The 19,301-nt window shown below is 38.1% G+C and overlaps 1 non-coding gene across 1 annotated transcript; it reads left to right on the forward strand.

Annotated features, from left to right (window-relative positions):
• The first annotated feature begins 12,514 nt into the window (after window positions 1–12,514).
• On the forward strand, window positions 12,515–12,587 carry TRNAD-GUC. Its single transcript has one exon. It is a non-coding gene; the product is annotated as a tRNA-Asp (tRNA).
• The last annotated feature ends 6,714 nt before the right edge of the window (window positions 12,588–19,301 follow it).

The raw sequence follows: 19,301 nt of genomic DNA on the forward strand, positions 1-19,301 counted from the left end.
CATATACCCTTATATTATATGACTTCTATTATGCAGTCTGGTCGGCTTCAAGGTCCTTTTCTTCCTGCAAATGAGTCAATGGGAGTGCAGCTGAGTCTGGAGCTGATCCAAGAACATGGGGTTTTGTGGGCACCAACATGAACTTTTTCTGCATGTGGTGGTGGGAATGAACGTGGCAGGTTCATTCCTAATAGCATGTCCCAGATCTTTTGGGCTTTAGAGGTTTGCTGAAGTTCTATGTACAAAAATGTGCCTCTTAAATTTTCACAAAGAATCAAAACTTGCTTTATGGCCACATTTTGATTTTTATTTTCTTCACAGTTTAATGCCATCATGAACAAACTACAGTGTTAGAGTATTCATAATATGCTGAAAGCAGCCACAGCTGGCTCTCCTTCCGTCTTGGGGTAGGAGTGAGGAGCAGATGATCAGGGTCACAGCAGTTCCAGGAGATTACTGTAAAGAGAACAAAGGGCTGAGCGGTGGTGGAAGCCCAGAGGCAGCTTTGTGGCTCAGTACAGATCCCACAGGTTTTGTCACTGCCATTTCTGCCCTCCTGCTTGGAGCCATTCAGGCCTACCCACACACTCTTGGCTACAATTAAATATATATATCAGGCATGACAAATAGACAGGATTTGTCACACAATGTGAGAAACAGATTTTGTGTTCTCTCTTCCAGTGACTGAATTACTCGAGGCACAATAAGCTATGGAATAGTGTAGTCTGATGTAAATAAATAAAAATTCTCCCGCAGAGCAATAAAGATGAGGGCAAATTTTATATCAGTGAATCCCACAGCCTATGATAAATGGAGTCCTGGCATGAAGTATGTCACAGATCAGGAATGAAAAATTGAATTTCTGATGTGTTTCATAAAAATCATGATTTTCCAAGTTTTCAGGTTTAGACCTTCCTCCAAATGTCGTTGAGTATCTACTGAGCATCTGAGGAGGTTGGAAATTGCACGATTTTGTCACTTTGAGAAACCAGGCTGTTAAGAAAAATAGCTGACATCCTTTTCACTTAATGCCAGCTTGGTGAAATCATGTTAAGAAACCAAATTTAGACTCCACCCTTTCATAAGTTATGTTGAATTAAAAAAAAAAAAAAGGCAAACAAGCAGTCTAGATAGAATTTGTTTCTATAACCTCCCTGCTTTTGGAGTGAGATATTTAAAGGAGGTTCTAAAACTCTGGGGAAACTAAACAGTTAACTATTGCTGTGAGATAAATGAATAGTTTAGTCACAAGTCCAAAAGCTGCTGTCTTTTACTGTCTGAAGTGAAGCCAAAACAGATGCAGAAGCAGAGACAAAAGTTTTTTTAAATTGATTCAAAGGTGTCAAACTCTTGCTTCTGGAATGAGACTGAAAAAAGTATCTTGCCATGTAGCAGAAAAATATGGCCAAAAAAAAAGTCCTGCTTGCTGCAAAATGATCTGCAGCAAGAGGACATGGAGGATAAGAAGCTATTTCCTTTCATTTTTTTTCAGTTATTATTTACTTCTTTATTATTTACTCAGTAATGAGAATTAAAAAAATGAAAAAATGAACTGAGTGAATTTTATAAACATTTAATAAAAACGGTTGTGTGTCATCATCTTCTGTAAGGAAAAACTATATAGCATTCAATTCAAAGGACAAACTTTGCACAGCAAGTTATGTTAGCAATTTGAAGAGATAAAGTCGATATGATATTCTACTAAGTCCTTCAAAGGAGGAAATAAAAAATATTTCCTATAGATGTTCTGTTTTAATTTTGGCAAATAAATTCTACTATGAGAAATCTTACACTGTATACCTTCTCTTTTCAGTGATTTAAAAAGGCTCTCTCAGAAGCATATTTTTCTATGAATTGTAATTGCTTTAGGGTTTGTTTATAGTTTTGGTTTTAGGTTTTTTTAAATTTATTTATTTATTTTAATTTTGTTTGTTTTGTTTGGGAGTTTTTTGTGCACTTTTTTTGGTTTTGGGTTGATTTTTTCTTGGGGGTGGAGGGGGGATTTGGGTTTTTTGTGATGATCATACACCACAGAATAAGTTGTTTTCAATTGATTGAAAGATGACTAAACCAGAAGAGTCACCCTGAGTAATCCTGGACAAGTTGTCTATGTGTAATGAAGAAAATTATATCTATTGATATGGACTGTCTTGTAATTTTTCTTGCTGTCCTTTAAGTTGGTGAAGTTAATAACATGTTATCATTTTCTATACTGGTAGTGTGATTTTATTTTTTTTAGTTAGATCTCCATTCACACATTCATCCACCAAACAGGAAGAAGAGGATGTTTTTAAACTCGAAAGTATCACAAATGTACTGAAATCAAAACAATAAATCTTCCTTGGGCTTAGGCAAAGTGAAATATTTTATTTTTCCCTTATTATTTATCTGCTTTTCAGAAGACAGCAGGCATTTGCAACAGGTTCCTAAAGATACCAGAAAGAAAAAGTAGTTGATTGAATTATAAATGATACTTTTCTGAAGTATAAAGTGCTCATAAGATGTAGAGATATGACAGAGAGAAACAAAGCAGAAGCACGAAGAAATGAAATGGTTGCTCTGAAAGCTGTAGTGAAAAAAACCAAAACAAAATAAAAAACCCAACAAACAAAACCTAAAATTTTAAGGCAGCATTGCCAGGAAAAAGCAATTTAGATGAACAGAAGAGGAATGTCTTGGTATGTTGTACAACTATAAAATTAAATACTGCTAAAATTAAAACCAGCCAAACAAGTGCGACAGCATAACATGATATTGAGATATCTTTTTGCTGAAATATGAAAATATATTTCAAAGGGAATTGCAGAAGGAAAAGGTTTGAAAGGCAATCCTTAATTCTCTGCATGGGAATTATTAGAGGAATCTTACTGATAGTGAAGGGGTACCCAACAGGCCATTAAATTATTAATGGAAAATTATTAAAAAAATGAATAGTTTATGTCTCATATTGATTGAAATCTTCTGTGTGTCTTTCTGCTTTTTATTCTGTTATTAAGTAGAAAATCTTCATTTTCTTGCATTTCATTGTAAAGAGTGCTGTATACAGCTAACTAACTTTGAATGAAAAATACTCATCTGTAGACACATTCTTAATATTTAGTTATCTGACAACAGGTCTTCTGTAAATTGAACATCTTGTTTACTAATACAGGGATAACATGAAAATGAAATGGTTTTCCATCCCAAAATCTAGTATTTTTTTTGTGCCTGGAAGCAGTCAGCAAGTTCTGTCAAAGGTTCATCTTCTACAATTTTAGAAAAAAATGTTTTACTGAAGTTCAAGAAAGCTTGTAAGGATCAAGTGATACTACTGCTAGAGGAACATATGCTTTAGATCCACTTCCATTAATTCTTAGTCTGTCCTACTTCTCACTTATTTTAGAAAAAAATTCAACTCCTGCTATCTTTTAAACCTGGCTAACTTGTTTCCCCTTCAAAAGTTCATCTTCTTTACTCTCTTTTTCTTATATTTTTCCCAAGTCTTTTTGGCTTCCACTGGTTTCTCTCTTATCAGGTAGATGGTTTATTGACATTAATAACAATGTTTACTCTCCCAAGAGGAATGCCTCCTCCTGGACATATTTCTCTCTTCCCTTCAGGACCTCCATGTCCTGTGAGTGTTGGAACATTATTTTTCTTCTAACTACTGCTCTCCATGTTTCAGGAAAGGAAGAAGAGTTGATACTGCTTTGGGTAATTAAAGTCTGCCATTATCTAACCACTTCCAATGTTGTAATCCCAGAACCTTACCCCAAAAAGACATTTGCTGCAGTGAAAACTTTCCATAACTGAATAAAAACTGCTGAGTAGGGAGTGGAAGAATATAAGCATACTGTAGATCTCTGAAAAAATTTTGTTCAAATGCAGAGAGAACATCCATGCCCTTTGATAATGGAGAGTCATTTTTAGACCTGTGTTCCTCTGATTTGGAATAGTACTTTCATTTTCAAAACCTCAGGATGTTCTCTGCTACATTTTTATTGCAAGGGCAGCTGAGGTAGTCTGAAGCTAATACAGGTGATATAGGTGACAGATTTACCTAATGTTGTAGATAGAAAAATCCATTCAGCCAATTCAGGATCACAGTTTATTAACCTTGCTTTTGGCATGCTGAGATGGCACTCTGCAATATGCCATTCATTTCAAAAGAAGAGAGTTGAATCCATGGTTTGTTGAAGTCTGGAAAGCCATCGCTTATCAGAAAGAAGATCATTTTTTTTTTGTAAGGAATTATTTATTATTATATTAATTATCAGGAGTTGAGAAATAATTATTTAAAAATCACATTATTAGGCCACATAAATCTTTAGTGTAATTTTGTTATACCAATGGAAGGATATCTGAAACACATTTGGCTATAATGTTCAATATTTCAATATAATTGCAGAAAAAGTTTAGTTTTACACAGTTTTAAAATAAGTAATTTTAAATAAATATTTTTCTTAGTTTCTGTATAGTCTTTTAAATTAGATGCTTAAATTAGGAATCTAATTTTTTATAATGAAGGTGTAGATTTGAGCTCTGGATTGAGATATTCTGAATCACCTTTGGAACGTTATAGACCATATTAGTTCAACTATTGACATTAGTCTGATAGTCTCATCCCTCCTTCTACTTATTTTCCCTTTCCTCCTGTTGCATAAAAATGCCTCTATCTTCCTTCAGCTCTTGCCCTTACACTTTACTTTCAATATAATTCACCTATTCTAGCAAAACTTCTTTCTTTATAACCTTTTTAATTAAAGGCAGGTAAAGATTAAAGAGTATATATCTTTTTAATATACATCTTTTGATAGTCATTCAATTTGGTTAATACTGCAGTAACACTTTGTGGGCAGAAAGAAGAATAAAAGAAAACAATGTTCAAAAGCAAGTAGTAAATCACAAACTTTGTCAGTATCTGTCGAATAATTCTTCACTTGTTGACTCCTTTGGAGGTCATAGTGGTTTTCAGACAAGATGGTGACTCTTTGAGGAGATGTGTATTAATACCTTCTGGGAGTGTTGATGCCCATTCCATTTCAGACTGTCTGTTACAAAGTCTTTCTTCCTAGATAAGAAAAGAGAAAACAAGTCAGCTTTTCTGCTCAGGATACTTGAGACTAAAGAATTACCAGGGTCTGATATGGCAAAAATAAGCTTAGTCTGTCCTATTTCTGTAAAAAAGACACAGTGTTAAAAAGAAAAAGGAAAAAAAATAGACCTTATATAGCAAATACAAAAGTATTGTGGCTTTATTTTTGTTACTGTTGAGACGATGAAGAGAAAATAAAAAATAAAGTGAACAGAAGGTGGCAATGAATACTGAAGATTGAAAGTGTCATAGAAGAACAGCTGCAGTTTGTTGAAAGTTCATATGGGTGTTATTGTTTAGGATCAGTAATACAGTATAATAATAACTTACATCTGGATCTGTGGAAGGTTTTGTGAATCTAATTCTCATTGAAATTCAGAGAGGGATGTGTAACATTCATGTTCTCTGTTTTAACACATTTTTTTGAGTCTTGGTAGCAAAGTCATGGACTTTATTTTCATTTTGTGAAAATAGCCTGGTGCTCAAGAAAAGAACCAGCTATTATTATAATAAACATTTAGAAATAGATTGTAAATAAGGACTTCTAGGAGCTATGGCAGATTATCCCTGCTGTGGAAATACTGCTTCTATTAACTTCAAGTGATTATTATCACTGTGCAAAACACAACAATCCTAAATGGCTGGGATTTCTAAAGATCATGTTCTCCTCTGAGCTCTGTTGAGGAAATGTTTTAAAAATGGGGAGAAATAGAGCTTACAGAAAGGACAGGACATGAAATCGAATCCTGACAGGTAGACATTAAGAGAAACTGTATACTCTAAGTGAGAATAAGACATTTTGTTATAATTAATATTAAGTTGAGAAACTTCAACAGTTCATGTGAAATAGGATTTTTTGGGAGTAAAAAAGGTACGTCATGTGCTAGTCTTGCTTTCCCACCCTGACAACATTATCCAGGTAACAGAACTGCACTGTAAGGGATATATTCAGCTTCAAGGTGGAAGAAGTAAGGAATTTTGATGCACTTTAGATCACTGTTATGTGCATCTATTTATGATGAGGGATTTTGAAACATCAGCTAGGGTGGTTGAGTCAGTGGTTCCATTTAGAAACTTATTATTTACTGAATGCATAAACCTTTCCAAAAGACCCAAACCTTTGCCTTGCTTCTCCCTTACTCTGTCTGTGAACAAGCAACAGATAGTGAGAAGACAGCAACACATTCAGGCTGTATTTATGCAGGGAAATAGTAATAATGGCAGAGATCAGAGAACAGAAAGTCCTAAGCCGGAGCAAGGCTGCCACGCTCTGTTGTGCGGTTCAAAAGAGAATAAAATGATCCAAGGGCCCAATTTTTACAGTGGTTCCTGATTCAATAATAAGTGACGATTCCAGCTGTTTTACTAATAGACCTGAGCAGTTTTGAGCCTCAAAAGACAAATAGGAGGAAAGTATGGATTTACCTGGGGAGAAGTTGAATTATGGCTTTTAGGTTCCTCTGCCAGTCAAGAGGAGTGGTCATGCCTTGCCACTAGCCCCAAGTGCCCTTTATCTTGCAGTCAGGTAATAGTAGCATCTTCCTCTGAGAAGGAAGATGGAGTTTTGTTAAAGGAGAGAACTCCTCTTGGCTAAATAAGTTAAAATAATTGTTAAGCTTTTGTCTTCTCAACCCATCAGTTTGGGGGAATGAATCAGCTACAAAGTAGAAATGAAATGGAAATGGCAACATCAAAAAAGATGATTATTTCCTTAAAACAGGAAGAAGTAGGAGTGTTATTCAAGATTCATATTGTCAAAAACTTAGTCTGTAAAGCACTGTGAATTCTAACTGTAATAATTTCTGTTGAGTTATAGTTTATAATTGCTTAAAAATTACTCTTTTTAGAAAAAGGACAGAAAAGGGGAATATATTTTAATTGTTAACAAGCTGATTTATCTAATGATCCCAGTGATTTTTACTTTTTTTATTTCCCTTGACAAATACTTTCTGAGTGGAATTCTACAAAAATGTGAATTTTTTTCGTGTTTCATTGCTGAAAAGGAGAAAAACAAGTGGATTAAATGTACTGTTCTAACTGAAAATAAATGTTGTGAGAAAATTTCTGATTGAATAGACACTGCCATTTTTTTAAAGATTTCTGAAGATTTATGTTTATGTTGGTACTATTTAGGATTCAGATATTTTTTCTCTTTTAGTAATCATTCGAAATTTTAGGAGACTGGTTGAGAAACTTCGTTGTGAAGTAGCCTTGAAGGGCAAGGGAGTCCAGGAAGGTTAGATGTTCTTTAAGAAGGAAGTCTTAAAGGTGTAGGAACAGGCCATCCTTATGTGCCAAAAGATGAACTGGTGGGGTTGAAGACTGATCTGGCTGAACAGAGAGTTTTTTCTGGAATTCAGGGAGAAAAAGGGAGCTTTTCACCTCTAGAAAAAGGAGCAGGCAACTCAGGAGGACTACAACGACATTGTAAGGTTCTGCAGGGAGAAAATTAGAAGGCCCAAAGCCCAGATGGAATTTAATCTGGCCAGTGCTGTAAAAGACAATAAAAAGTGATTTTACAAATACATCAGCAACAAAAGAAGGGCTAAGGAAAATTTCCATCATTTATTGCATGTGGGGGCAAACATAGTCACAAAGGATGAGGAAAAGGTTGAGGTACTTAATGTCTTCTTTGCCTCACTCTTTAACAGTAAAACCAGTTGTTTTCCTGCTACCCAGTCCCAAGAGTTGGAAGACAGAGACAAGGAGCAGATTGAAGCCCCCATAATAGGAAGGAACAGTCTGCTACACCTAGAACATCACAAGTCCGTGGAGCTGGATGGGATCCGTTCAAAGGTACTGAAGGAGATAGTGGAGAAGCTCACCAAACAACTTTCAATTATTTACCAGCAGTCCTGGTCAACTAGGGAGGTTGTAGTTGACTGGAAGCTGACAAATGTGATTCTAATCTACAAGAAGGGCCAGAAGGAGGATGTGGGGAACTACAGGCCTGCCAGTCTGACCTTGGTGCCAGGGGAGGTCATGGAGCAGATCATCTCAAGTGCCACCATGCAACATGTACAGATCGGGTCATAGGTTTGTGTAAGGCAGGTCCTGGCTGACCAACCTGATCTCCTTTTATGACAAAGTGACCTGCCTAGTGGTTGAGGGAAAGACTGTGGGTGTTGTGTACTTGAACCTTAGACTTCGTTTCACAGAATATTCTTCTGAGAAACTGGCTGCTTATAGCTTGGATGGGTGTGCTGTTCTCTGGGGGAAAACTGGCTGGATGACTGGGCCCAAATAGTGGTTGTAAAATGGAGTTAAATCCAGTTGGTGGTCTCTGAGAAGTAGTGTTACCCAGGGCTCAGTATTGAGACCAGTCCTGTTTAGTATCTGTATGGATGATCTGGACGAGCGGATCGAGTCCACCCTCAATAATGTCTCAGATCACCAAGTTGTGATAATGTTGATCAGCTTGGTGGGTAGAAAGGCTCTACAGAGGGATCTGGGCAGGTTGCATTGATGGACTGTGGCCAATTGTATGAGGTTCAACAAGGTGAAGTGCCAGGTCCTGCAACCCCATACAGTGTTACAGGATTGGGGAAGAGTGTTTGGGAAGATGCCGAACGGAAAAGTACTCGGTTGGTGAACAGTCAGCTGAATATGAGCCAACAGTGTGCCTAGATGGCCAAGAAGGTCAATGGCATCCTGTATCAACAACAGTGTGGTCAGCGGGACCAGGGAAGATATCATTCCCCTGTACTTGATGCCGGTGAGGCCACACCTCAAATCCTGTGTTCAGGTTTGGGCCCCTCACTCCAAGACAGGCATTGAGGTGCAGGAGCATGTCCAGGGAAAGGCAATGAAGCTGGTGAAGGGTCTGGAGCACAAGTCTGATGAGGAGTGGTGTAGGGAGCTGGGGTCATTTGGCCTGGAGAAAAGGAGTCTCGCAGCAGACTTTATTGCTCTCTACAACTACCTGAGGAGGTTGTAGCCAGGTGGGGGTCAGGCTCTTCTCCCAGGTAACAAATGACAGGATGAGAAGAAATGACCTGAAGTTGCACCAGGGTAGGTTTAGATAAGATATTAAGAAAAATTTCTTCATGAAAGAGTTGTTGAGCATTGAAACGGGCTGCTCAGGGAAATGGTGGAGCCACCATCCCTGGAACTGTTCAAAAAAGGTTATATAAAAAAAGGTGTGGACATGGCACTTGAGGATGTGGTTTAGTGGTCAGCATGATGGTGGTAATAGGCTAATGGTTGGACTTGATGATCTTAGAGGCTTTTTCCAACCTTAAAGATTCTATGATTCAATGAATTCATTTGAATATGGCAGTATGAATTTGCTATTATTTCTGTCATTAGAATATACACTATTGGTGATTTTTTCCTAGCAATATTTTCATATCAGTAAAAGACCTATTATATGAAATGATAAGGGAAAATTACCAGAGGGGTTGAAAACCCTCAGAAGCACTGCAAAAGTAGTTCAACAGAGATCCTTTCAGCTGGAGAAGGAGAATGGAAGACCCTAAAAAGCAACTCTGTGTGTGTGTGCGCCTGATTGAGTCAAACAAAGAAATCAATGGACTTAACCTAAGGTGTGAATTTAGCTCATTGTATTCCAGATTCTCAACATAAATAAGTACAGAGGAATGTGGTGTATCCTGGCCTAAAACTGCAAGCTATGACCCCAGATTATGGAAAAGATGAAGAGCACCTTGAAAAACTCAGCAGGAAAGTGTGTGTTAGTGCTGCGAATATTCAAGAGAAACAGCATGCAGCAGAGGGAAGAGAGCACAGAAGGATAAAATTGTCATTACACCTTACTTTAGTCACCAGTGGTGCTTCTCCGAGTCCCTGCTGTCGCATGACATAGCCAGCTATTGCTTCAAAGCAGGGATTTCACGGGTAGCAGGAGTTTCTAGGCATGGAAAAAGAAGAGATGCTCTTGCCCAAGAAATGGGAATAGTGTTTTTCTGCCAAAATACAGTAAGTGTTGGAATAAAGTTATGGCAGAGATGAAAGGAAAATGTGTGTTTTACGATTGGCCAACACCTCAAACAGATATTTTAGGAATAGGCCAGAATATGTGAAAGATTGTATAGAAAGATGAGTTTCAGAGACATTTTTCACATTGAAGTGGGAAAGTGAGAAAATAAATAGAATTAGACAGGCATTGATAGGCTTTTATATAGATGGGAATCTATCAATCTATTGGCATTGACCCAGTAAATACAGCATGTTCAGGACCACTCATTATAAACTCTGATTGATAACTTTATGACTGTCAAATATCTCTCTAGGAAACAAAGTATAGCTGAATTTTAAATGGAGAAATTATGGTATCCTCATATAGATTATTGAGAATTTTATTCTTCAAGGAGTTAGACTGATTTTTATGGCATTTTTTCTCCAGAGCAGATGAAAGGTGTATTTACATCTATGCTAGTAGATCTATTTTATATCATGAGACTGTAAAGCAATAATGTAATTGAAATATGGGTAAAATTGCAATCTGTTTTGATTTAAATTAAATCAATATTTATAGAAATTAATCTGAGTAATAACACTCTTAATAGGAAGCAAGCATTAAAATTAGTGCTTTTGTCAATATAATTATAATGCTTCAAACTCACAAATTAGATTATGTTAGATTATACCTTTCAAGAGTCTACCTTAGTTAAGAGACAGCAAACAGGAAAAGAGACTTTTGCTCCTGGTCTTGTGTCTAATCTCGGAGGTTGTTAATAGTTTGGGCTTCTTTAATGAGCTTTACTCAATATTTTATCAACTATCTTTCTAGAAAGCCGGTAGGCATAACTGTTTCTTTTTGGTCTAGGTTCACTTTGCATGTTCGTATCCATAGGGACTAATCAGGTAGAAACATGCAGGTGGTGAGGAGACAAACTTTATCCCTTCTTTCTTTCCTCGTCTTTCTCCCCCATACCACAACCTTGAAAATCCTATTTTCTTCTTAGCAAATTTTATTTTACTTCTGCCTGTAGCTAATCATTGCATTAAGTTTGTTATTGGCCAAATGATGAATGATTTATCTTTGGATATTTTTCCCTGTGTTGTGAGGATTAGGCATAAATTGATGAAACCCCTTTTAGACTACATCAGCTGGTAGATGTTGGTTTTCACCAAACTGTATGCTCAGTCATTAATGAGCAAATAAAGTTTTACATGGTGTCTGCTTTATTTGGGATCCACTTTCTTAATACTATCATAAAAAGTAGAAACATACATGTGAAAATAACATGAGACCAGATCGTACTTGTACTTTGCTAACTTCTTCACACTTCTTTGTGAAAAGGAGCGAATATTCCTTCTCTTACAAAGAGTTCGCAGACAGATGTTGTCCTGGTTGAAAAAGAACCGCTGAAATTAATTGGGATAAAAATTTCAACAATTTTGCAGCATTCATGAACTGTATGGGTAAGTCCTATTGCTTTAAATCAAAATAAACCCAGAAGCTTTGTCAGGAACAACTTCTAATTCCCAGATTGGGAGGTTTGGTCCACCTAGTCACTGTTTCAGGCGCAAAGTTCTCGTGTCACCTGTATGAATGAATGTGTGTAATTGTAGTCCACCTTATGACATGAGAAAACTATCTTAGAGGCACTGGGGTTTTGATGTGTCTGACCACAAGCTGTGCAGAGAAAAAATCTTTTTTTCAGAGAGAGGAATGCTTGTAAATACATGACTTTACAGTATTTTAAATATACCGAGGTGAAATGAAATTATGAGGACTCAAGTTGTTATTGTTCTCTTTAAGAGGTTAGAAATGTTACATGGGTTTGGAACACAAATAAAAGAAGAAAACAAAATTATTCATTAATGATTAATTAAACCCGTGAACAGGGACAGAACTCTTCATATACCGAATGTTTCTTCACAGGCCAAATTCTAAAGTTCTTGGAACATGTCCCCTGCTATAAATTGAAAATCTCATGAAAAGATGCAGGATTTGCTCAGACTTTTCAGGCAAAAGACTCACTTGTTGAATACTGTGGGCTGTGTTGAAACCTGTCAAGTGTTTATGACATGCCATAAAATGAATATATAGTAGTGGATAGCTTTGCTATTTTAGTCATAGAAAATCTGTTGTTCGTTGCCATAAACTTGCAAAAACTGCTGAAGCTGTGGAAAAATTTCTTTAAAGCTGGTTAGCTGAGCAAAACTTGTAAGTCATAAGTGACGCTTTTGAGTCTGAACTTTCCCTGCAGGTGACCCACAGAAGCATGTAAGTATATGTGTTTCGAACTTCCAGTATGTATCATTGTGGGTTTTTCTTTGGCTTTTTTTTTTTTTTTTTTTTTTTTTTTTTTTTTTTTTTTTTTTTTTTTTTTTTTTTTTTTTTTTTTTTTTTTTTTGCTGGTACCTACGGGTAGTTCATACTTGAAAACAGATCAATGAGTAGAAATGCAAGCTGTAAATTCTGTCAAATTGGTTCTCTATAATATTTAGTGGTTTCAACACAGTAAATGAGATTTCCTGGTGGTCTAGTGGTTAGGATGCGGCGCTGTCACCGCCGTGGCCCGGGTTCGATTCCTGGTCAGAGGAGTTCCCCGGGCAGAGGAGTCCCCCACTACACCCGGGCAGATGGAGCTCGTCAGCCCTGTAAGGCCATCCATCTAAGAGAAGGTCACTCTAAACAAACCTACGTCCCGAGGACTTCGCTGCCACTGTCTGAGCTTTGCTTGGCCCTGGCAGTTGAACCTCAGGATTAAAGGGTGGGCTCAGTTCAGCGCACACTGTGTCTCACCTAAAAAATCCACTGGCCATACATACATACATACATATACACAGAGCACAGGTGACTTTGAGATGCTAGCAGAGAAAAATTTAAAATGTGGAGCTTTAAAGTATTAAATCTCTCCAACACTTCACATCATGATGCTTGGCTGGAGATGTAGTCTATGAGGAAAACTCTCACCTGGACCATGCTTAAAGGTCTCTCTTTTTTCTACAGGACTGATGAACTTCTGTGATGGCAAAATGCATTTCCTAGTCACCCTCATATCAAGTTCATAGTAAGCACATTGCACATCGTGTACAGAAATCCTTGCTGCTTGCCACAGTAGGCGGTCTGAGGTGAACCTCATGGATTTTGTGGGTGATGAACAGATGTAGAATCAAGCTGACACCACATACACCCTGAAGACATGGCACTGTCAGTCTGACACTTTCAGAAAAGGATAAATTTAGCATACAGCTGAAATATACTCCATATTGTACATACCAGCTATGGACATGAAGCTCAGAAGTGGCCATCTACACAACTGAAGGTAGACTGTTTCCTTTCCAGCTGAATAGTCTGGTCATCACTAGTCATTGTAAATGTTTTCATCTTTGCTCACTTTTCTCACAGCTGGAGAACTCAGAGATTGTATCAGGTGTGATGAAAGTTGCCAACATGTATGGAGCTTATTCAGGGTGTAAGAGAACTCAATGTAGGACCATGGTGGTCTAAATAGTTGCATAAAGCCTTGTGTGAGTAGCTTGTGCAGAGCAATATTTGTTGGATTATGTATCTATGGACCATGGCATGCATGCCAATGCCTTGAAGAAGAACAGAGGTGCCAAGAAAAATATCACCTGTCTCTAGGAAAAGACAGGAGTACTTCTAGAGATCTAGAGATGATAAGCATCCCATCTTTTCTTATTCTATTCATTGTAGTGCTTGGTAGATCCTATGGCATAGGTTTGAAATGGTCAGTATGAGGAATTAGGGCAATGGAACTCCTACTTTTCTTTGAAGTTTGCTGCCAAACACCCAGTAAAAAATCCTTGGGCATTGGCAAGCTGATTATGGGGTTTTACTGTGACTTCTGAGATGTGCGGGCCCTGGAATCTGCGGCTGTTTGAACTAGTTCTCCCACTCTTGTGCAGGAAGACATTCTTTCATTAAGGAAGATAAATTTTCCCAAACCAATGAACTGGCATTTAGTACTAATCTTCAGAGGAGATTCTGAGATTGCAGGAAAGAACATACTGCTGAGGAGTGTTTGTGCTGGGGGCATAATTGTCTCAGATCAGACCTGTGAATTTCAGGGCTGGAGTATCTGTAACAACTTTTTTTCTGATTAGTTCTGATTCTCCACCTGACGTATAAGAGCTGTCTGCCACTTGTCTTCTTGTCCCTTGATCAGGGAAGAAATACGATAAGATGGATCGCAAATATCTCATGAGTACTGTGGAAGTGCTTGGTTTGGCTCTCTATTTACTTGGTTCTTCCAGGCTCTCTGGGCTACTCCAAGTAATTGGTGAAGTTGGGTCCTGTACAGGCCTCGGATAAAGCACATGCCAGGGTTGTCCTTTGCCCGGCCAACTCTATTTCATCACCAACAAGTCCCTTTGCCTCCTATGGTGGGAGCTAAGGGTGTTACTGCTCCATGAGCTGTAACACCCTTTGTTACAGCTTTGTAACCAGTTGTTCCTTCGGCTTCAGCTAGCAGTCTCACAGGGAACATCTTTTGCCACTTCTAAGGGCTGTGATATGACTGGCATGTCCTTTGATTCAAGAGATCTCCCAAGAGGTATCTCTTAGATTCAAGTCTTTTGCCAAGACCTCAGAGTTTTTAGGAGAAACCATGTCTCTTCTGGTTCCAAACTGAGTGGATGTCCTGGCAGAGACTCTGCTGCACAACTTTCCATTTTTACCACATATAGGTGGGTATTGACTGGGGAAATGGATATCCACTTATCCTTTTGTGCTCTGCCAGAATTCTAGACTCCCACACCTCACAGACAAGGTAGTCCCCACATTGCTTGCACAGTCTTATCCCATTTTGGACCACAAGTGAAATATTCCTTGAACCCCACAACACTTCCTACACAAAAGGGGTAACCCCCACACAACTGACATGTGAACGTGGCAGACCTTCTGATTAAGCCTTTGATCTATGAGCCTCTCTGTCCTCAGCTCCACTCCTGCACACCACTTTTGAAGGTGTTATGGCAGTCTTTCAGACAATTCCCAAATAGCACCTCCACCACGTACTTGTGCTCTGTTAGCTCCATTACCTCTTTTTTCAATGTCTTGGCAGAACATCTTAATGTCACAAAAGGATGAAGAAACATGGTGGCCCAGATTGTACCTTGAGCTAATCCCGTTGTATGCTGAGGACATAAAGTGGAAAATCCTTCATGGGGCATTGAGCACCTATGCATTGGTAGTGTTTTTCATGAAGTCTTCAGACTTGCAATACTTTTGTGATGAGAGGAGGATCTTGGAGCATGTGAACATTGAACTGGTCTGGCTCCACTTCACCTACTTCCCCCTTAAGGTCTTTCCACTGGGCTGCTGGATTGGGGGTGACTGAGTGCCACAGTCATCTTTGAAAAAAAGTGTCTGACCCCATGCTGATTTTGAAAAATATAAATCATGCAGGTAATGTTCACAGAGATTGGTGCATTATGAGTTGTAAGACAAGGGATTTCCCTACCAGTGGGCCAGATTAATCGTTCCCTTCTCCTCAAAGGCTTATGCTGGTGTCTCCCTCCCATCTCCTGTATATTGCCTGATCTGACGGTGAACGTGCAGGGAGCCTCATTGTGTAAGGGGATTTCCTTATGATGATGTAAGAGACCTTATGATGAGATGAAAATGAGATATGTAAAGGCCAGCTCCAGAAATACTGGGTATAAACTCCCTTAAAGACCTAATTTAAGACCTGTTCAAGTTCACTGCAAAGATATCAATCAATAAGATTTGCTAAAATGCTATGGAGCTGCCCCTTCAAATTAATGTGTGGAACAAGTCAATAGTTCCGCTGAAACAAATTCATCACAGAATCAGGTTATTGGTCTATGCAAAGGACATACAAAGGATTGGTCTCTTATCTTTAAATGTACTGTGGCATCTTGATTTATTAATCTCTATCTTTGCCTGGATTTCATAAACCATACTTATGAAAATATGAATAAGTTATGTAAGCCACAAAAAAATTAAACTTTATTTTTTTATCTGACAGTTAGGCCTGCAAAAAACTTGAGTCTGGAAACATTAAACTCACTCATCCTTCAATGCAGTTAGTTCAATTTGCCTGTCAATTTGAAACAATTATTTTCCTTGGAGAGTAAAACATTCTTTTTTTTCCCCCCTCCCTTGACATTCAGTTTAAAAAAAAAGACAAGATACTGTTCTCCTTCCATGATTTTTGTGAAAAGGCATTAATGCAAATTAAACTGTAATTTTAACTTACAGCTGTCTTTCAATGCCACTGAAATAGGTAACATCGAAAACACTCCATGGAGTTTAGTTGTGTTGAAATTTTGCATTGTGCATACAATCTGTTTGTTTTACTCTTCATAGCCTGTATACAGTGGATAGTGAGCTAAATATAAAATGTATTAATATTTGTTTTTTCCAAGTCCTTTGCAAACAAAATTATACAATGATTCACAGTATCACCAAAGAGATTTTCAGGACAATTTTAATCACGATTTTAGCCTTATGTTCTGATTTCTAAACAGCTTTTCTAATCTCCCCAAATGTAAAAGATATATATATATATAAATGTCACATTTAGCACCAGATTGTGTGCATTGGCTGGGCCAGGCACATATTCAACATTTGTCTATTGGCTTGAATCCAAGAGCTCACTTAAATTACTCATGTGCTTATGACTGGATAAGTGTTTAGTGATTTGGGGCCCAGACAGAGAAGGCTTTCTTTTTCTAGTTCTAAACTTGCAATGCTTGCCTAGTTATTATAGCTCTGAAAGCTATGTCATGAAATGTAATTTACCCTGTAATTCCTTCCTTTTTTTCCTCAGTGGAGCAGGACAGAAAGTGTGGTAAAAAGAACAACATGGTACAGTGAATTAAGATGATGCTAAAGTAGCTACAAAAAAAAAAATACAGTTTCGCTGGTTAGGACACATATTTGTCACTTTGAAGTGAAAAAGAAGACAAAAAAAAAGAGGTTATGATCAGATTCTCCCAACTTCTCTGTGTAGGACTGTTTTATTGTAACATGGAGAACCCCAGAGTAACATGGTTTGAATCTTCCAGTTTACCCCATCCATCTATATGCCATCGTTAGAAAGCTTTGAGTTGAAAAGAATTTCTGAAGTAGTTAATCAGCATGTTTTTAGTATATTTTAATTTTAAGAAAGTTAAATAAAAGTCAGGAACAATTAATAACATCCCCTACCTCCTCTTTCTCTCCTTCTACAGTTCTCCATATACAGTCAATGCTATTTTTGCATTTTGTCTTCCAATTTACTAAACAATATAGGCATATTTTAAACTCTCAAAGGGATAAGAGAAATGCAAAGGCTGGAGCTAACTGTGTATCTTGTTATTTGAAAGCCCATATCATATGTTGCTCTTTTTACTATGTCATTCCATTTTCTACACTATTGCTTTTCAGATAGTTAAGTTTTGAGGCAGAGACATTTATGCCCAGTGTCTTCTTAGAGAGTTACCAGTGTTGAAATTGTCCCCAAACATCTTTGCTTACACACAGGAATAAAGTCCTAATGCTATGTCAAGATGCAAAACAGGAGAAAAGGGATGATGTGACTTTTCTATGGTCAGGTTATAGGAGTTCAACAAAACAAGCAAATGAAAGTCATCGATGGGCATCTTGCAGTAATTGTTCTCAGCTGAAGAAGAGCAGAGTTTGCTGATGTTCTTTTCCTCAGGGTGACCTTGGCCAAAGGGTTGATGCTCAGCTGAAATCCCTTCCGTAGAGGGTCCTTTGTCCCCCCAGGGTGAAAGTGTCTCAGTGACAGGGCCTGTCATCTTCTGTCATTTCTCTTTTTTTTTTTTTTTTTATTTTGTGAAATTAAATAATATATAAGAATGAAATATATAATTCTGCCCTATTCTTGCAGCCATGCTGATAGTTTCCATAGCAACTTGCCTAGAGTTTGAAAGGAGGTGAGCTGCCTGTAGGAAGGGGAAGACAGAAAGGTGATGGGGCTTGTATTTTTTTTTTTATTTTTTCACTATTTTAGTCATCTCTGTCACCTGAAACACAGTGCAGGAAATACTGTTAACTCTTCTTAGACTTTTAATTCTCCTCTTTTCCCTCGGGCCTGTAGTGCATGAAAACGTCTTATCCCCTTTCCTTGCCACTTAGGTTCAAGGTGCTGACACTCCACTGGCACCAGTACTCAGGGTGTCCTGGTACCCCTTCCTCTCCTCTTCCTGATCAAACTCCAAAGGGTCTTGAGAGGTCACACTCCAGCTGACAGCATGTCTGAATGATTTAGGCAACTGCTGACACTAGTGTACCAATACTTGGAGGTTAATCTGTACTTAGTGGTAGTTATCTCCTTTGTCCAAAAGTAAAGTGAGGAGTGGATGAACAGCAGAAGGGAGGTGCAAGGAGGGCAGTGTTTCAGAAGGACTGCAAGTGTACACAACTGAGATGGCAGAAAATATTTGCCAGATAACAGTATAATTTTAATTCTGCAGCTCAACTTTATTCATATTGGTTAGTCACTGAAGGAAAAAATCGGAATTAAAAAATATGGCCCCTTAAAGAAGAGAGGAAAACACTACCATGAGTGACTAGGTAACTTACTCCTCCACTGTAATCTACACTGTTCTTTAGGAAAGACTATGAATTCAAAACAGTGATCACTTCACATTTCTGATACACAAACCTTTCCTCTCTGTATAAATTTTGGTTATGAGGGTTTTTTTTCCCTTCCTGCTCATATTAGCTGAGTTTCAATGATGCCAATTTTGAAATTAGAGCTTATGGACTTTGTTTCTAGTTGTGATAGTTTTCACACTAGGCCTTCCTGGAGATCAGCTTGTAACCAGGAAGGAACTAGGAAGGTGACCCAGGAAGTATTCCATGCTATTCCTTTACGTAACCTGGGGTATAAATAAGGCATAGATAAGAGAGCTCGCTCTCTTCTCTTCCGGCGAGGTTTGAGAATAGCAGATCCCTACGTGGTCTTGCTTATCTGAAGTGGAGGCCTGTATCGACTGCTGTTGTCTGCTGCTGCGGGAGGGGAGAGTGCTGGGCCGCGGTCTGGCTGTCCTGCTTTCCTCAGGGGAAGTGGTGAGATTTTGCCAGTTCTTTATTTTGCTGGTTACCGAGTTTTTAGATTGTGTAGACCTGTTTTGTTTCTGTCCCATTTCATCCCTTTTTTGTCCTTTTTTCTTTCTCCCTTCCCCTCTTCCCCTTTAGGAAGCTATTTGGGGTTTCTGGGGTTATGTATGGCCAGTCTTCGCGAGCGAAGATTTGGGAAAGGTCATTACCCTTCGAGCCTGCGCAGTGGATTTTTTAGGTGAGACACAGTGTGCACTG

Source organism: Pipra filicauda, unplaced genomic scaffold (genome assembly GCF_003945595.2).
Source record: "Pipra filicauda isolate LSUMZ 115617 unplaced genomic scaffold, ASM394559v2 scaffold81_size6448238_pilon, whole genome shotgun sequence".
In the NCBI taxonomy this organism is placed as follows: Eukaryota; Metazoa; Chordata; class Aves; order Passeriformes; family Pipridae; genus Pipra; species Pipra filicauda.